At 43.3% G+C, this 20,147-nt stretch overlaps 1 protein-coding gene across 3 annotated transcripts in view; it reads left to right on the top strand.

Moving 5' to 3' along the window:
- The window catches only part of PCYT2 (phosphate cytidylyltransferase 2, ethanolamine), a 944,538-nt gene that overhangs the window by 90,766 nt on the left and 833,625 nt on the right, over window positions 1-20,147 (top strand). The window lies entirely within an intron of this gene.

Below are 20,147 nucleotides of genomic sequence, written 5' to 3'. Positions count from 1 at the left end.
TGTCTGCAGTGGGACACAAAGTGAACTGTCTAGGTTTGATTGATATCTCTATCCACTTCTTTCCCATCACTATCTCTGCCTAAGTATAACTGATAGTCTTCTTAGAATTATTGTTCTCTGTTGAGTCACATATATTTCTGGGGCTGGAGGCATTATGGAACCTGCGGTTATGTTTACTTATTTATTTGTTTTTATGCAGAGAATACCAACATGAGCTAGAGATGACAAGTATACCCTTACTATAGTGATAAATGAAGAAGGCACTTAACTGTTATATGATTTTGATCTGCTTTTCTGTTACATATACATTCTGGGAGTGGCAATGCCACAATTTGTCCTCCTTGAATAGAAATGTTATTATTTTAATATTCCGCCATTACACTTTTGGCTAGGTCATTGAAAAGAAATCTGGTGATGAACAGAAACCAGTGCTGTTGATGGGCACCTTAATGCTAATGTGTGAGATGGCTGCTATTCCAAAGTTTTTTGTAGGTTATGAACCTTTGTAATTATGTGTAAGTTCCTATTTTGGTCCGCTACAGGTGCTAGTTTTGCTGTATTAGTTGGAAATGCCGTAGCTGACCTTTTTCATGTTAGGAACTTAGTCTTTATGTCCCTGACTTGTTTCAAGGAAATATGGTTATGACCTTTCATATTTTATACTTTTAGTTGTTTTTCTGTGTTGTGCTTTTAAGCCATTTTTTGTGTTTGATATATTTAAGTAAATAAAATGTGCATTAAATGGATCTTTGTTGTGGTATGCCATGATGTTACTCTGAAATGTTTTTTTTTTATTTTAGGCATTGCTTCATTCCTTGTAAATAACTTAATGCTCACCACATTTCTCAAACATATTGTTGCTGCATTCTCAAAATACTATACTTTTGCCTTGTATATATTTGTATTGTATTTCTATCTGTTTTGTACTGTTAAGTATTTTACAACTTGAATTGTTAGGTTTTTCTTATTTTATAATTACTTTCCTAGAGCTTTTCTCCTTGGGTGTCCGCTGAAAAAGGGCTCTCTGGGCCCAGTCGGACTAACCCGATTAACAAATGTAAAAATAAATAAATAGTTATGTTCGACTGTGTACAAAAGTACAGTTTGATATAATTTTCATTCATTCCTCATCAAATGGGTTCAACCCTCACATCCAACTCTGCCACTTTCTTTAGATTCTAGGATCCGACTCTTAAGCTCCTCCCTTACTCATAATGCCCCCCGATTACTGAATTACCTCAGATCTCATTTGCCTGCTGTTCAAGATCGGATGGGATTGTGAATTCTCGAGCTTGGGGAAATATTATTCCATGAGTTTAGCTTTAAAACTTTGAATTCTCTTTTACCTTGTTAGTTATACTGTGTACCATCTCCCTTAACTTCCTTTTTTATTCCTTTTCTGTTGTAGGGTAAACTTTAAACTTTATTACTTTTCCTTTTTTACCTCTTTTGAGGTATTCTCCTACTACCATGGTCTGTAGACGTTTGACTTCTTTTCTACCTTTTTCATATATTCTTTAACTATCACAGTTAATAGCCTTTTTTTTTTTCCCAAAAAAAAAAAAAAAAAAAGCTTTGAATTCTCTTAATTATTCTTTTGTGATTGCTTTTGTTTTTCCAGTATGGATGTGAAGCCTAACAGATTTAAAAAGTGCACTTCCTGTGGGCATAAGATCCCAAACTCTTATGCCCACAGGGAGTGAGTGTACTGTTTGGGGCCAGCACAACTGGACATCTCTTGGTTTGTTTGTGCAGCCTTTAATGTCAAGGTGTTAAGTGATCACAGGAATAAATTAATCCTGAAAGGACTTCTTCCAGCCTCAGCTCCTTCTACTGGTACATCTTCATCAGGTGCTCAAACCCCTCTCAAAAATCTAAAGAGAATAAAGAGCATAGGAAACACTGTTCATCCAAGTCACCTTGGTCAGTACCTTCCTCACAGCCTCCTGCAAAGGTATCCCAAACCTCTGTTCCATACCTGTAGGTACTAAGTCTCTTTGGCTCCATTCTCTGAGATTTTTCCCAGAGGGGGTATCGCCTACTTTGAGGTCTCCATTCCTCCAAGAGACCCTAAAAAAATCTTCAAGGCCACCATCCACTTCCTCTTCTATTAGGTCCTCCTGGAATCTTTCTGAGTCAGAAGTTGATAGGATGATGAGGAAGTTCATCAGAACACAGATCCAGATGGGGGTTCTGCTGGCTCTGTCTCCCTCTGGATCTGTGAGCCTTAAATCTACCTTCCAGTTTGTATGTGCTTCTTCTCCAGTCCTACCAGTGGTTTTGCAGTCCTGGGATCTGAAAGCCCCAAGAGTTGAACATTCAGATCCAAAGGTTCTAGCATCCTCATTTCCAGCGACTTCTCTGACCCGATCGACTCTAACCCTGTTAGAGCTTGAGGCCTCTCGGAGCCAAAGTATCAGCGATGATCCGAGCGGTTGACATCAACTTTTAAGTTTTTGGAGCTGTTGGTTCCTTTTAGAGCTTAGGCGCTAGATGGCTCAGCTCCGACTCTCCCTTTGGATCTGAGGGTTCGGGAACCATGGAGACTGTCTGATTTGATAGTCTTCTCTCTGGAGTGATTGCCCTCAGCGTCTCCTGGTCCCTCGGCTTTCGAGCTGGTGGAGAGGGTATTGTCTTTACCTACACTGATTTCGACTCTTCCATCTTTGGATCCATGCCCCCAACCTCCTTTCGATCCTGTGTCAGAATTCTCTCATCCTATGCCTCAGGGACAGCCAGCCCAGATGAGCTTCCAGGTGGTTTCCACCAGGGAACTTCCTGTCTCTTCCAACACTTCCTCAGAGGTCCCTTGGAAGAGTTTGTGCAGAAGGAGGCACCTGGATTTCCCACGGGAATCCCTCACAGAAGACATGGATTTTGATGAAGGGGGAGGGTCCCATAGATCTCCATCTGAGGATGCCTTATTTGGGGACACCTTAGAGGTCCTTTGCTAAAAAGGTGACTGGTCTGCCCAATCCCCTTCCCAGAAAAAAAATCTGTGTTCTTGGAAGCCTTCAGGTCTGTACCATCTACATCTTAGGTTACCCCACCTGCGGATGAGCTGATAGACCTGGTCCTCTGCAGAGCATGGAAGGAACTGGACTCCATAGAATCGATCCCTAAACACCCGGACAAGACTCTTAGTGCCCTGTCAGGTTACACTGGTTGAAGGGTATTCCTGTAGATGCCATGGTCATTGCAGCAGCTACTAAAAAGGAGTTGGCCGAGCAGAGCTCCTGTGTTTATCCCCCTAACAGGGAGTCTAGCGCAATGGGCAGGTTCAGGAAGCAAGTGCATGCATCAGGGACCTTTGCTTTATGGTCGCTGAGTTATTTGCACATTTCACTAGATTACAGATGGACATAATCAAGCAACTGTCTAACTCTCTTCCAGGGTCCATGTTAGTAGAGGAGCAATCTTTTTCCTCACGACTGGCCACCCTACAGTCCATTACTAACATGTCCATGAGGTTAATCTCACACGCAGCTGAAGGTTCTTCATGGGCTGCCGGTTCAGACATAGCCATTAGGAGACATGCCTGGATGAAGTTGTGTGATTTTTGTGGAGCCCTTTAAGGCATCATTCATCAGTGGTCCCTTCGATGGATCTTCCCTCTTTGGACCAGCAGTTAGAGATGCTGTCTCACAGGGAGAAAGATGAAAAGACCCTTTCTACCATGGGAATCCATTTTTCTACCCTGCAAAGAACCTTTTCCAGGAATCAACAAGGTGGGTAAGAAAGCGTGGTTCAGAAAATCTCAGGGGCTTTTCCAGGAATCACATGGAGATCTTTCCCCCAGCCCAGAGACAGAGAGGGAAGTAACTATAATGGGAGAGACCACCCTCATGGCTGAGGGGGTCTGCAGAATCAAGATTCTTGGGATTCTTTCTTGAACTGCCCCTTTCAGTGCTCCTGAAAGTTTATCCAACTGTCCCTCTCTGGTGGCAGATGAGGGGCACTTATCCTTGCACCCAAAAGCCGGATCAGCCTTCACACAAAATTCTTGGGTGCAAAGGATCATATTCAGAGGAGACTTCATTCCATTTTCCCCAAGTTCTTTCACAGAAGAGAAGAATTCTCCCCGATGTTCCACCGAATCAGTGGGAACAAGCAGCTCCAGAAATTCAAAAGCTGCTGGACAAAAGAGTCATCCAACAGGTCTCCCAGACCAAAGAGGATTCTCAATTTACTCAAGGTTCTTTGTAGTTCCAAAGAAAACAGGACTTGAGACCCATTTTGGATCTCATTTATTTGAACCAGTTTGTAAAGAATTCCAAGTTCTGGATGGTCATGGTTCAGTTCATTCTGCCTCTCCTTCAGAAGGTTGACTGGATGTGCTCTCTAGATTGTCAGGACACATGCTATCATATAAAATGAACAGATGCTCCCGAAGATATCTATGCTTCAGGCTAGGAGCCGGTCATTATCAGTTCAGAACCCTGCCCTTTGGTCTCACCACATCTCCCAGGGTGTTCACCAAATACTTGGTAGTGATAGCAGCTCACCTAAGACTGCCAGGATTCAGAGTGTTTCCATATTTAGATGTCTGGCTCCTAACCACACTGACCAGGCATCTTCTGGAACAGGCCAGAGATTACTTTCTGCTTCTATCTCAATTACTGGGAATTATGGTAAATCTGGTGAAGTTCAGGCCTTAGAGATTATAGGGTCTCATCTAGACACAGTCAGTTGCCTCTCTCATCCCTCACCCCCAGCAAGATATATAGTCAAAACCCTAAGATTGATGGCTGCTGCAATAGCTTTACTACCCACTGCTTGTCTTCATATGAGAATTCTTTAATGAACTCTAGCAGTACAGTGGTCTTTTCTTCGACAATGTCTGAGACATCCATTAAAGTTATCTTAGGTTTGCAGAAAATCTCTACTGTGGTGGATTCACTCCAAAGAGATTCATCAAGGCTGCCCTTTTGTCCTTCCTCCCCCGAAACCACATCGACCACAGACGCTTCCCAGTTAGGGTGGGGAGAATTACTTTTGATGGACAGTTCAAGGCACATGGTCCCAAGAAGAGAAAAAATTGCATATAAATGTTCTAGAGATGAGAATAGTGTTTTTAGCATTGCAAGCCCTCCAGAGCGCTCTTCCACTAAGAACTATTGCATGTCCGTAGTCTGGCACATCAACAAATATGGGGGAACCAGATCTTACCCCCTTATGCCAAGAAGCAGTGAGAGTTTGGCAATTGGTGATCTCCTCCAACTGCTTTCTAATAGCGATGTACATACTGGCAAAATCCAACATATTAGAGGACAAGCTCAGCAGAACCATCCTGACTCCTCACAAGTGGTCTCTCACTCAATCGGTGGCAAAGATGATCTTCCAAAAATGGTGTCAACCGTGGTGTGACCTGTTTGGCTCTTCCCTCAACAAAAGCAGAAGGTTCTTTGACCTAATCCCCCCCCCCCCCCCGGGACAGTCACCAAGAGATGGTCTAGTCCATGTGTGGCCTCTGGTTTCCTTTATGCTTACCCTCCTCTACCCCATAATACCGAAGTTTCTTCAGAAAGCCAATCAGTTCAAGAGCAAAGTAATTCTCATTATCCCCTTCTGACCTTGGCAAGTGTGGTTTCCCTTCCCATGGTGTCACCTAGTATGTTCTCCATGGACACTGGACCCCAGTCCAGATCTTCTGACACACCCGTCAGGGATGATTCATCCGGACATTGCAGGCCTCAAGCTGACCACATGGTTTCTCCAGTTCCAATGATGGCTAGATATTACAGGCTTTCTTCATCAGTTTGTTGAATCCTTTCTTCATTCCACAAATCTTCATCCAAAAAGATTTATAAGAATAAATGGAAAGGATTTTCTTTGTGGGCACATCAGAGACTTGGATGTTCTCTGTGTTTCACTGCTGCAGTCATCACACTTGGGTTATCTGCCAGCAGGTAGCCCTCAGTCGGCCCGAATACCAGAGACTTAGTATTTCTGCATTGGTTGCTGCTGCTTCAGGACTTGACGTCAGGTTGTCAGGGATATAAAAACAGGCAGCCGACAACATTACATCAGTCTTTCTTGCTGAGGAGCCCGAAGCAGAACCAGCTCGCACGGTGCCAGATGGCCATTAGCTGAGTTTTTGTTTCCAAATTGAATCATCCTGAAGTCTTCTAAAGCTAAGTACCCTGTTGGGGATACTTTTTTCTTGCTCTAACCGATGTCAGAAAAAGTTAATTGTCTCGCCTGTGGAAAGCAAATACCATACCGAGATTTCCATTTTTACTGCGTCACCTGTTTAAGCCCAGACCACAACATATGTCGCTTTCGGTTTTGTGCTTTGTTCAACACCCGAACTATTCATTGTCGGGCCCTTATTGTAGCTAAATACTTTCATTCTCGATCTCCATATTCTGAAATGGCTTCGGTAAGCCATCCATCTACCGATCTTCTGAAAAAATGTAAGGATAAAGACGGAGACAGATCGCACAGGTCCAAAACTGCCGATGACGCTTCCGTTCGCTGGTACTCAGTGAGGTGTTTTGGTAGTCCCTGATGCCCACTTCGATGGATTCACAGGTTGCTACCGAGACCCATTCAGAGTCTGTTATGCCGCAAGACTCTTCTTCGACTACGGAACCTGCTGATGTCTCTACGTTGGATGGGTCCAGAGCCACTGTGCAGGCACCGGCTTTCGAGGAAGTTCTTTGCATTATTGATATTCGGCACAAACCAACGACTTCTTTCACGTCTTCAGTTCTTTCTAAAACTACCGAGTTTCTAAGGCCAAGTGTACGAGCTACGATGACCCAAACTCAAGCGCCTGCTTCCTTGCCACAATCTCAAATGCCTAAAATGGCAGAAGACCTGATTATGCTGAATAGGGGAAGCCAGCCTTCCCCTGCTAAGAGAAAAAGAAACCTGTCCCCAGCAGCCTTAACTGACCAAGAGTCCGACGACTCTGAGGTTTCTGAATATGAAGACATGCCCTCATCTGCCTATGAGGATTCAGATGCAGAGGAATCCATTCCTTTTGCTTCCCCTCCAGAGGATTTTTCTTTTGGTGAAACCCTGCATACTTTGAGAGAGCATTTCACTGGGAATGCCAGGATTATCCTCAGTCCAAAAAGAGACTCCGGGAATTTTTAATTTACCACAGCATAGACCCTTTGCTATCCCTTCTGTTCTGGATGTTGTGGATGATGTCTTTATGGAATCCAGTCTAACTCCTGATACTTTACCCCCTGCTCCAAGGAAACCAGACAGGTAGTATAGAGTCCCTGACTCTCACAAATTTCTTTTCAAAAATCCTACTGCTGACCCAGTGGTCATCTCCCAAGGGCCTAAAGGAATAAAAGCAACTACAGTTAAGATCGCACCCCTTCGGACAGGGGTTCCCGAGCTTTAGACAGATGGGGTAAAAAAGTATACACCTCTGCAACTCTTGCCATTAGAGCATTGAATTGCCAGTTCCACATGCTGAAATACTAGCAACATACTATGGAACTTATTAAGCAAAAATTATCTACCTTTTCTGACTGTGTAGAAAATAAAGAATTACAGCAGCTTATGCACTCTGCAAGCCAAGTCAGCAAGCATACCCTGCAATGTGGGTTTGATGCCCTAGAAGCATCTTGCAGGGCAGCAGTAACAGGTTCTGTACTTAGAAGGTATGCTTGGCTTAAGGAGCAGACCTTGCCAGACCATGTCAAATCAGAATTACTGGACGCTCCTTTGAACAAGGACAATCTGGCACCAGAGCAGAAGAGGTTTTATAAAAGGCTAAGTCTGTGCAGACAGTCAACGATTTTTTGCAAGTGCAGCCTCCCAAGATTCAGTAGGCATTGCCCATCAAAGCATTGGTCCTTTCCAGCCCCCTCAAGGCCACCTCAAATTAGACCCAGGGGAAACAGACCCCTCAGATTAGAGTTTCAGGGTATGCAGAGATCTAAGCAGTGGAGTACCTCCACTTCTAAAACAGGGAGTGCTAAGCCACCCCCTTACGGAAAGAATTCACAATGATTTCTCAACTCCACTCCTCACCTCTGCCCAATTGCTCGTGCCCCTAGGAGGAAAACTTGCCCACCATGCAAAAAACTGGACTTCCATCACCAATGACCGATGGGTCCTCAACATAGTATCCCAGGGTTACAAATTTTATTTCCACACACTGCCAACCCCAAAAGGGTTCCCAGACCTTTCTCCAAACTAGGGGGCAGAGGCACAAAACCATGTTCAATCCCTGCTCTCCATAAGGGCAATTCAGCCTGTTCCTGCATAACAGCCAGGCCAAGGTTTTTATTCCAGACTTTTCCTGGTACCCAGAAAAGAGAGCTCCTGGTGCCCAATCTTAGATATGTCCATTCTAAACACTTTCCTGGTGGTACCAAAATTCAAAATGCTCACCCTGCAGCAGTTTCTCCCTATGGTGACCAAAGATGCCTGGTTAGCCACCCTAGACCTAAAGGAAGCCTATCTGCACATCCCTGTCAGGGACTCTTGCAGGAAATATATACGTTTCAGGGCAGGATCTATGCATTATCAGTTCTCTGCACTTCCCTTTGGCTTATCCACTGCTCCGAGAGTCTTCACAAAGTGCCCGACTCCAGCCATTGCCTATTGCAGACAGAGAAAAATTCAAATATACCCTTACTTGGACGATTGCCTGATTCAGGCAGATAGGAAAGGCTGTTGCAGCACCTGATATTGTAAAGGACCTTCTAACCTCCCTGGTGTACACGATCAACGAAAAGAAATCAAAACTAGTCCCCAGTCAAAAAATTGTATTCCTGGGAGCAAGCTTGGACATAACATCCCAGATGGCATTCCTTACTCCAGAAAAACAAGCCTATCAGACAGGGTTCCTATCAGTTTGTCAAAACTTCAGCAGTTCGAACACCACATGTTCGAACCATGAAGTTCGAAAACAGATCATCACGAAGCCGCCGAACACCAAATTCTTTCCCAGGGAAAGAATTCGGTGGGCCGTTTCTGTGGCTTCGCAATTTTCAGCACTGTGGTGGAAAGTTATGGGTCGGGTTCAGGTAAGTGTGCGATTGTGTGGACGTTAGGGTTAGGGTTAGGGCACGGGTTAGGTGAGTTAGGGTGTGGGTGAGATGGGTGTGCGATAGTGACATAGTTTAGGGTTAGGGCGGGATAGGTGAGTTAGAGTTAGGGCGTGGGTCAGGTGAGTGTGCGGTTAGGGTTTGGGTTAAGGTAAGTGGATAGATAGTAGTGTATGTACAGTTTAGTGTAGGGTTAGATGTAGGATTTTAAGTGTATGTGTGTGAATTGCTGTTTTTTTGGTGCGCTTGTGTTGTGTGTGTGTTTCTTGGAACAGTGATTTTTTTCCTGGGAAAAAAAATTGCTGTTCTAAGCCTTCGATGGTTTTGCACTTCGAGGTTAGAAATTCGAACATATGGTCTTCGAACTTTTGCCATTTCAACGAAGTGGTATAGACCCTATCTGACAGGCTACTTCACTCAAATGGCCACCAGAACCCAACTATCTGCAAAGAAAATCCTGCAGGGTCTAGGGTTCATGGCCTCCTACATTCTTCTAATTCCATATGCCAGACTGCATATGAGGAAACTTCACTGGTACGTAAAAAGTCTTTGGTGCCAACATTCACAGGACCTGAAAACTATCATGCCTATCATACCTTGTCTCAGGACTGAGTTTCTTTGGTGGGCAGCAGCATGCAACCACAACAAGGGACTTCCCTTTACACAACCCCATGCTGCCCAGACCCTAACCACAGATGCATTAGACTATGCCTGGGGGGCACATCTGGACGGCAGGTGCATTCAGGGCCACTTGAGCCCAAACCAAATTCATCTGCATATCAGCCAAAAAGAGATGCTAGCTGTTCAGCATGCTCTGAAAGCTTTCAGATCCCTACTCTCACCAGGGCCCCTTCTAATAAAAACTGACAATACCACAGTGATGTGGTACATCAACAAGCAGGGGGGAACCCACTCTTACCCACTCTGCAGGCTAGCCATGACCATGTGGAACACGGCCTGGCTATGCATATTCACCTGCAAGCTCAATTCCTGCCAGGCAAACAAAACTCTCTGACAGACAACTTCAGCAGAAATCTCCTAGACCCACATGAGTGGCAATTAGACCTCAACACCTTCAGCCTTCTAACCCAGAAATGGGGTACCCCGATGGTGGATATATTTGCCTCCCCCTACAATCGCCAGCTCAGAAAATTCTGCACCAGGGTACCTCACAGCAAGGCCTGGAGAGTGGATGCCCTATCCTTCCAGTGAGTAAACCTCTCAAACTATGCATTTCCTCCTCTGCCTCTTCTTACAAGAGTACTACTCAAGATAAGACAGGAAGGACCAAGGGCAATCCTGATTGCCCCAGACTGGCCACGCCAACAGTGGTACCCACTACTGCGCAGTGTGTCACCGGTGCCACCATGGCACCTACCCCAGATCCCAACCCTCCTCACTCAGCAGGAGGGACAGATCTTGCATCTGCAACTGCAAACCCTGAACCTTGCTGCCTGGCTTATTCCTTGAATTCTCCTCCAGTGGCCAGCCTAAGCAAGCAGGTTACTCGACATTGTGTATGAAGCCAGAAGACCCAGTACAAGGAAATCCTATGCTGATAAGTGGAAAAAGTATTGTTCCTGGATTCATTTTAAAGGAGCGGACTCAGCACAGCCCTCCTTACCTCTCTTCCTGGATTACCTAGCAGACCTACTCCACAGAGGCCTGTCCTTCTCTTCTATTAAGATCCATGCCTCTGCCATCTCTGCTCATTACAGCACTGAGCCACCTCTCTTCTCTCACTCTCTCATCAAACAGTTCCTGAGTGGAGCTAACAACTTAAGGCCGCCAAGGATAGCCCCCACCCCTGCTTGGGACCTTAACTTTGTGCTGGAAAAACTCATGCTCCCCCCTTTGAGCCTGCAGCGTCAGCAGAGTTAAAATTCCTCTCTTGGAAAACAGCCTTGCTTCTGGCCATCACTTCAGCTAGAAAAGTGTCTGAGCTACAAGCACTTATAACTGTGGAACCCTTCATTATTCTTCATGCTGACAGGGTCTCCCTCAGGACTAACCCTACTTTTATGCCTAAAGTGGTGTCCAGTGTGGCTCTCAACCAATCTATCCATTTGCCCACCTTTTTTCCTAATCCTCAAAATAAGGGGGAAAGGATCCTGCACTCTTTAGACATGCACAGACAGCTGAGATTCTACCTTGATAGGACCAAGCCCTTCAGGAAATTTGGCCAGTTACTAGTCAGCTTTGCACCAGGGGGAGAGGGCAAGGCCATATCAAAACAAACCATCTCTAAATGGATAGCACACTGTATTCATTTATGTTACAAACACCATGGGAAACTACCCCTCTGGGGTCAGAACGCATTCCACTAGGGCATCTTCAACCTCTACAGCATTCCTCAGGGGAGTCCCTACGAGGGGCATTCTGGAAGCCTTCTGTTCACATCTTCACCAAGCAACAGCAGTCCTGCAAGGCGTACTAGCTAGCCCCAACTCTTCTTGACTGCCTCCACCCATTCTTTAGCTTTGGGAATCAACCCAAGTGTGATGACTGCAACAGTGAAACACAAAAAACATAGTACAGTTGTGTACACTTACCAGAAATGTAGATGTTCGAGTGTAGTCACTGTTGCAGTCATGGTTTCCCACCCTCCAGCCCCCTTGTGTCTCTCTCTCTCTCTCTCTCTCTCTATCTCCATCTCCTTCTCTATTTCTCTTACTCACCTCTTACAGGGCTATTGGTATTTACTTTTTACTGGTGGTGTTTTTTCCACCATAACGTGGCTCCCTATTTGGGGGTTCCTGACATTTGGGGCAAGAAAAACTGATGTAATGGCATTGGCTCCCTGTTTTTATACCCCTGACGACCTGACATCAGTCCTGAAGCGACAACAACTGATGCAGAAATACTAAGTCTCTAGTATTCGGGCCGACTGAGAGCTACCTGCTGGCAGATAACCCAAGTGTAATGACTGCAACAGTGAATACACTCGAACATCTACATTTATGGTAAGTGTACACAACTGTACTATCCTTTCCAATCCCAACTATTTTAGATTTCTTTGCCTCTATTTTTCATACCAGGGCAAGTTTCTTTTCAATTAAAGTACAGTTAGCAGCCATCTCCAATTACCATATTGGCGATAAAGCTTCTCCTTTAGTTTCAGCTAAGCTGTGCAAGGCCTTTCTAAAAGGTATATTTTTGCTAAGACCTCCAATTTGAGGTCCCATTCCACCTTGGGATCTGACTTTAATATTAGAATCTTTAGTACATCCTCCGTTTGAGCCCTCAGCCAAAGTAGACCTTATAGGTTCATAGGTTGGTACTAGGCTATCGGCCCTAAGGCCTATGCAAGCCTAGCCATAACAATTCTGTTAATATTTCTTCCCACAATATTTACTTCTCTGAACCCCTGTCTAGCTGGGTGACTGACATGATCCCCGGGGTGAATTTCCTGTCTCCCATCCAATCATCAAGGTTCCTTTTGAAGAGGGCCAATGAGGCGCTCTGCTTGACATGTATGGGCAGTCTATTACAGAGTATGGGGAGTCTCTGGGTCAGGAACCTATCCCTCCAGCATGTTTTGTTCATTGTGATGATAAGGTTTAGATCCCTGGAGCGTGTGGCTCTGAGGGATTGGGATTTCTTTAAGTGGAGCATGTCCAACAGCTCAGGGTTTGACATGGCCTCATATGTTAAGTAGAGATCGCCTCTGAGTAGACAATATGCCATAGAGTATAGCTGGAGTTTTTTTAGATGGTCAGCATATGGCATCTGCTTTAGGCCTGTGATTCTTTTAGTGAGGTATTTCTGTGGCCTTTCCAGCTGTTGCAGATGTCTTGTGAGGTACATACCAAACGGGGCATTATACTCTGTAATGGGTCTAATGAGGGATGAGTACAGTTGGACAATGACCTCCTTTTTTCTGGATGAAAAGCCCTTAGTGATGAGGTGTGCCACATAGAAGGATTTCCTGACTGTTGTGGCGATGTGGTTATCGAAAGTGAGACCACTGTCCACCTGTGTCCCTAAGTCTCTCATCACACTTTCGATGTTTAGTGTCCTGCCACCTATGTGGTAATTCATGGGTACATGTTTTTTTCCAAAGGGGATAACAATACATTTCTTGGCATTAAGCTTGAGCCCATGGCTCTGGCACCAGGCATCTGTTTCTGTAAGGCCCTTTTGTAGAATATCCACATCATTTGGGGATTCAGTAATGGCTCCCAGTTTGCAGTCATCTGCAAACTTTGTTAGCCAGAGTCCCTTAGTGTTGGTCTGTACTTCAGAGAAGTAGATGCCAAACAAGAGTGGTCCCATGTCTGAACCCTGAGGTACTCCACTTGTCACTTGTCTGGAGCTGGATTTGGAGTCGGCTACCTTTACAGTCTGGGTTCTGTTAGTAAGCCAGTTGGCAACCCATCGAGTGACGTGGGGATTTATGCCCAGCTTAGTAAGTTTATCTATGATTCCAGAGTGGGGGATGGTGTCAAAGACCTTGGCGAGGTCCAGTTAGGCTGTGCGGACCGCCTTACCCTCATCCACAGCTCTGGAGATTGATTCGAAGAAGTCAATCAGATTCAGGAGACAAGATCGGCCCTTCTCAAACCCAAACTGGGTGGGGTCCAGTGTTTGAAGGTTGCCAATGTCTTTGTTTATAAGTTCCATGATAATGCATTCCATGCCCTTGCAGATCAGGCTTCTCAGACTGATGGGATGGTAGTTCCCAGGATCCAAGGCGGATCCTCCCTTGTGGAGCGGGCTAACTGTAGCTTTGCGCCACTCAGTGGGAATGAAGCCTGAGGTGAGGCTATGATTAAACATGACACTTAGGTGAAGTGCCATTTCATTTTGTAGTTCATGTAGTACACCGCCTGGGATGTCATCTGGTCCCATAGATGCTGTATTCTTAGCTTTGGAGAGTGCGGTTTCTACCTGTGTGGCTTTGATTATTGGAATTTGGCAATCTTTTGGTATTGAGATGGGCCCTTTAGGGGGTGAGAGGGGGGTGAAGTTGGCACTAAATCGATCTGCCAGGATATTGGCAATATCCTATATTTAATGCTATTCTGTTGTAACTCAGAGCAGATCTGAGCATTGCCATTTATATTCTTGACATAACTATAGAATGTCTTGTGGTTGTCTTTGGAATCTTTGGCAATTTTATTTTCGTAACTAGCTTTTGAGGATTTTATGAGGGATCTCAGCTTCTTACTGAGGCTGGTGAGGAAGTTTTTTGCATCCTGGGATTTTCCTCTTTTCTGCAACAGTTTCTTCCTTCTGTTGTATAGTTTGTTTATAGCAGGGGACCACCAGATTGGCTTCCTTTTTTTGGAGAAGAGCATCTTGGTTCTATTTGGGATGGCACAATTCATGCACAAGTGAATGTGCTCGTACATTGTGTTACTGTAGGATTCTGCAGTCGAACTTCCAGATCCCGTCTGCGTGGGTGTTGTGAAGTTTGTCACTTCTGACTTCAGTAGCATGAAGTTGGCTTTGGAGAAGTTTTTTAAGGAGGTTTCTTTACTGGGGGGGGGGGTGGGGGGGATGTGGATGTCAAGGGTGATTTGCTTATGATCAGACCTGACCAATGAGGGGGTGACCACTGGTGTGGAGCATCTATCTGCCATGTTGGTAATGACCAGGTCTAGGATATTGGAGCCCCTGGTGGGACAATGGATTAGTTGATCCAGGGCATTGGAATTTATGAATTTCAAGAACCGTTGGGAAAAGGAGTTGGTACCTGAGTAGTTTTCCCAATTAATGGCAGGGTAGTTGAAATCCCCCAGTATTAGGGTGTTTGGTTGTATCTTAATATTTTCCAGTATGTTTAGAAAGGTGTAGTGAGAATCTTGGGGCATGGTGGGGGATCTGTAGCAAGCTACAATTTGGATTGCAGTCTTACCTAGTGTTAGTTGCACCTGGAGAATTTCAGATGCATTGTGTTGGGCAACTAGCCTGGAGATGTGAATATCCTTGGTGAATACGGGCACTCCTCCACCTTTAGTGTTTCGGTATTGGTTTTGTGGCCGAAAAGTGTGGTAAGAATTGTAGCCTGGTATTGCAGGAGTGCTCTCTGGAGCCTTGAACCAGGTCTCAGTTACTGCAGATATCGATGTTCTCCATTTTTAGGAGTGCCTCGAGAGAGTGCATTTTGAGGTTTAGTCTTCTAGCATTGAGTAGCATTACCTTCAGATTCTGCATGCTTGTATTGCTTTGCATGCTTAAGATTTTATCTTGGAAGACTGTCTTTTTGGTGGCAATTACTTCAGCTAGACAAGTTTCAGAACTCCAAGCACTCTCTTTAGAACCACAGTATCTGATTTTTCACAAGAATAGGGTTACCCTGTCCACAAATCCTTCCTTTCTACCTGAAGTGTCTTCTGAATCAAACATCAACCAAGTCATTAACCTTCCAGTTTTCATTCTTAAATTTGAGAGTAAAGAAGGATATACCCTTCATCTCCTAGATGTACATAGACAACTTTGTTTTTTACCTACATAGAACTAAGGAGTTTAGAAAAACAGATCAGTTATTTGTTTCCTTTTCTAATACCAAGATGGAAAAACCAGTTCCAAAGATTACAGATTGTATTTTTATGTTTATTCCTTGAAAGGTCTAACCTCATCAAAAAAGCCAAAGGCACATTCAGCCAGGTCAATGGCTATGTCAGCTGCTTTTTGGGCTAGAACTTCCATTGATGACACTTGTGCAGCTGCTACTTGGTCTAATGTTCATACCTTTCTTTATCAGTACAAATTGAACATCATTTCTAGACACAGAGCATTGTTCAGTTCTGCGGTGCTCTGGAATAGTCTTCCATAAGTGAGACCCAAGGTAATTGTAGCTGGGGATTCTGTCCCATTCATTGAGGAACAAATGAAAATGACATCAGATGTAAAAGTTGTGTACTCACCATAATGTTTCATCTGTGGTGTCCATTTTCATTCTTCCTCACCTCCCCTCAAACCTTCCCCATCCATGTCTTTGAAAGTATCCTAATAGAATTCTTATTAGGGAACATTGCTCCCATTTGAGCTCCTGATCTTTCAGCCATCACTGTTCTGTTTTAGCTGTTTTCAGCAAAACATTTTTCCTGAGATATTGCATAGTAGCAGCAGACTTGATTTGAGTTAATTCAGTGATCAGGGAAGTCGGATTCTAGAATTTAAAGAAAGTGGCTGAGGGTCAGATCCTGATTTGAGTTAATTCAGTGATCAGGGAAGTTGGATTCTAGAATCTAAAGAGAGTGGCTGAGGGTCGGATCCAAACCCATTCGTTAAGGAAGAATGAAAATGGACAACACAGATGGAAAGTTATGGTGTGTACATAACTATTATTTTATAAACCTGTACTAATCATGTTATGCATAATTAACGTGAATTATGTTAGGGAAAGCCATATTAGAAACACAATTCTGTAAGTGTCTGCAGCACATTGAGATGTATCCAAGTAACAGTAGCTCTATATCAAGTTATGCAAAACCAAATGGAATGAAAATTTGTCAAATCTCACAAATGTTTGGCAAGTGGAGTCCAGATGCAACCTGAATAAAACCACATTTGCAAAAAAAATGTTAGGGTAAAGGGGCATTACCTCACTTTGACTGAACAAGAATTACAAGCAACTGTGCTGTCACACAGTCAACGTTTGATTTAAAAGATAGATTGTGCAACAACATATAGGTAAATTGTGCAACTTCCTGCATCAACTTGTTAATATGTGTTGTAAAAGTGGACATAGTTGTCAGAACTGCTCTCACTGATGCATTTACGGAAGGGAAGACAATGAGTTGTAATCAATCTACATTACAAACATCCAAACGTATCTGTGAAATACTACTATTTTGTCAGTCCTGTCTGCTTGTGTGTTGTGTTTCTGATAGCTATTTTTCTACCTTTTCATTCCATCTGTCGTATGTTTTCTTTACTCCTCCTTTTTTATTTGCACTGTAGAACACATTATATCCAGTGGTAAACCACCCAGTTTGTGAAAATGTTTTCCATCTACTTCACTGTCCTCTCTTTGAAGGTATATTTACCACCCATCCTCTGTGTCAAAATATATTAAGTCTGCTAGTTAAGTTTCATCACTGTCTTGACTGGACTGCTAGGAAAGGAGAGGAGAGCCTGCCCTGCTACTGTTTCAGATATTGATGGAAAAAATACTAACACACTTGCTACCATCACAGTTAAAAGTCTAATCCTAGCAAAAGTAACCCTTTGTGATTTTAGGATTTGATAGAATACATCCACTAATTTATTTACAGTGGAAACAAGCTTGCAAGAGCCACATAAATGGCTTTATGTTTTCCTTCACTAAAACATTACTTATTTATTGACATTTGATTACTGGGAAAGTCCAACTGGGTAGGAGCCCAGTTTCAGTGGAGGCCCGGTGATAAAATCTCTGAATAATTACAAAACATTTTAATGACAATAATTTTACAGTCTTCAAAAATAAAACAAAAACATTTGCAGTTTAAATAATTATAACAAATTAGACATAATATAAAAACATAGTCATATACCTTGCATCGATTTTTAACCAATCATTTAGTATTTAAAGAAACTTTAGATACTTTGTAGAGAAAGTAAAGGTAAGTTAGCCTAATACAAATAGGAATTGCAATATGAGGTGAGGGAAAATCAGGCTTATGGTATATTTAGAAAGTCAGGGAAGAGAATTAGATAGCAGTAAGGAAATAAATGAAGAAAGGGGAGTAAGAAAGTGTAAGGAATTAAAAAATATTTGTTCACATTTAGGGATATAGTTTATCCTAGATATGAGCAAGAACCGAGACAGATTTTAGCTAGGAAGTCTTTCAGAGTGGTTTTGAAAGATGGGAGGGAGGGTATAGACCTGAATGATACAGGTAAAGGAGTTACGAGCCTTAGCAACCTTGTACAAGTACAGACAGTGCCCAGCAGATTTGAGTTTTCTGTCACTGGATCACTGTGATGGACTGGGAACATATTTGTGTAGAATGTTTTTTAGTACTGGACAGGCAGGTAGATGCTGGATAATTTTATAGGTGGTAAGAAGTGTTTATGTTAGTTGATGTAGCAGTTCTAACTAACTAATTTAGGCTTTTCAGTGGTATACAGTGGTGGGGTCTGAAAGGGGTATGTTTTGCAAATTTAGCAACTTTGTTGTAGCATTGTTCAGGTTTTAATTTTTGGGAAGCCTGGAGGTTAGTAAGGATGGGAGCACTATAAAGAAGAGTGGGTAGGAGATAGGTAGTGGCAAGTGTAGTTTTAGTTGTGTCAGTGAGAAGGTTTTTGGCTCTGTAAAGCATCCCTAGTTTTTGATGTATTTTTTTCATGCAGTTCCTATATGCAGGTCAAAAGTAAGATTATCATCCACTGTCACGCTTAATAGTTTGCTGTAGAAGAGACAGTATTAACATTTCTATGTTGTTTGTGGTTGCAGAAATCCAGCAGCAAGAAATTTGCCAGCTTTTCCATTTCAGAATCAGGCATGTAAGGAAGGAGAGACGGGTCCACTTCTAAATCTTGAAAGCTCATAATCCCGAAATTCAAAATGCTGAGTCCAATATCTTGAAAGTTCAAAATACTGAAAACTCAAAATACTGAATTATGGTCTTGGGTTGGGGAAGAGTGAAAAGATGGCCTCACTTGATTCATCGGCCATGGATTCTGGATTAGTTCCAGACCTCCTGTCTCACCCAACAGGCATGGCCCATCCGGACTTATCCACTTTCAAGCTGACTGCCTGGCTTCTCTAGTTCCATTAATAGCCAGACAACCTATGCTGTCTTCCCCATTCTGACACATCATTTTATCTTCCCATAAGCCAGCTACTCGAAAGCTGTACTCCAGTAAGTGGAAAAGATTTTCTTGCTGGGCCCATCAGTCTGATTTAGACCCTTTTTTGCCTCCTTTACAAGCTATTCTTAGTGATTTGCAAGGAAGGAGCCAGCTTCTCTACAGTCTGAGTCCTGATAGCAGCCATTTCAAATTTCCGTATGGGTTTTGATGGAGTCCCTGTACTTCACACAGACACTGCAAAACCTTTTTGAGATGTACTCTCTTTCTAAGACCTCCCCATGGGATCTCAATTTGTCACTGCAACAACTTACTTAACCTCCCTTTGAGCCTACAGCAAAATGTGATCTTAAATCTATTTCTTGGAAAACCATTTTTCTAGTTTTCATTACTTCTGCCAGGAGAATTTCAGAGATTCAGGCCTGTCTTCCAAATTGCCTTACTTGATTTTTACAAGGACAGGGTCATATTACGAACCAGTCCTTATTTGCCAGTTTTTTTCCCTAACTTTACCAATAGAGGTGAATACATTCTCCACTTATTAGATACCCACATACAACTTTGTTTTTACCTACATAGAACCTAGAGTTCCAGGAAGTCAGATCAGTTGTTTGTTTCTTTATTTGACATTAAACTAGGGAAGACTGTTACCAAAATAACCTTGTCCAAATGGTTGACTGACTGCATTTCACTTATTTATAATAAATTAGGCGTGACCTTACCAAAACCCGTAATTGCTCATTCAACCAGAGCCATGGCTACATCCTCAGATTTTCAGTACAGAGCTTCCATGAATGACATTTACACAGCAGCAGCTTGGGCTTCTCTCCACACTTTTGTGACTCATTACAAGCTGGACCTAATCTCAAGATGTAGGGCATCATTTGGTTCATTGGTGCTTAGGAATATTTTTCCTGGATTCCACCCAGGATTTTAGGTAGCTGGGGACTTTGTCCCAAAGGTTGAGGATAGAATGAAAATTGAAAACATCAGATAAAGAAGTTATGTACTCACCATAATGTTCCATTTTCATTCTTCTTCAACACTCCTCCTAGCAACCCCCTACCCTGGATCTCTTGCAAGAGCTAGTGTTCCTTCTAAATTGGGTACTGCTTAGCCTTACAGCTTCAGATATAGTATCATGTGGTTATTTCTCCATGTTCCATTCTCTCATCATTTTTCTAGCAAACAAGATCTGAGGTAATTGAGGGAGGTGCGTTGTGGGTAAGGCAGTTGCTCGAGAGCTTTTGTGCTCCCCACGACCTTTCAGATAAGGATCCAAGGCTCAGATCCGAACCCAAAGGTTGAGGAAGAATGAAAATGGACAGCACAAATGGAACGTTATGGAGAGTACATAACTTCTTTTTTTAGCTGTAAACATAA

This window comes from Protopterus annectens, chromosome 4.part0, assembly GCF_019279795.1.
Source record: "Protopterus annectens isolate FY-2018-M chromosome 4.part0, PAN1.0, whole genome shotgun sequence".
Taxonomy (NCBI): Eukaryota; Metazoa; Chordata; order Ceratodontiformes; family Protopteridae; genus Protopterus; species Protopterus annectens.
Note: the sequence above shows the minus strand (reverse complement) of the source record. Positions and strands in the feature narration are given on the sequence as shown.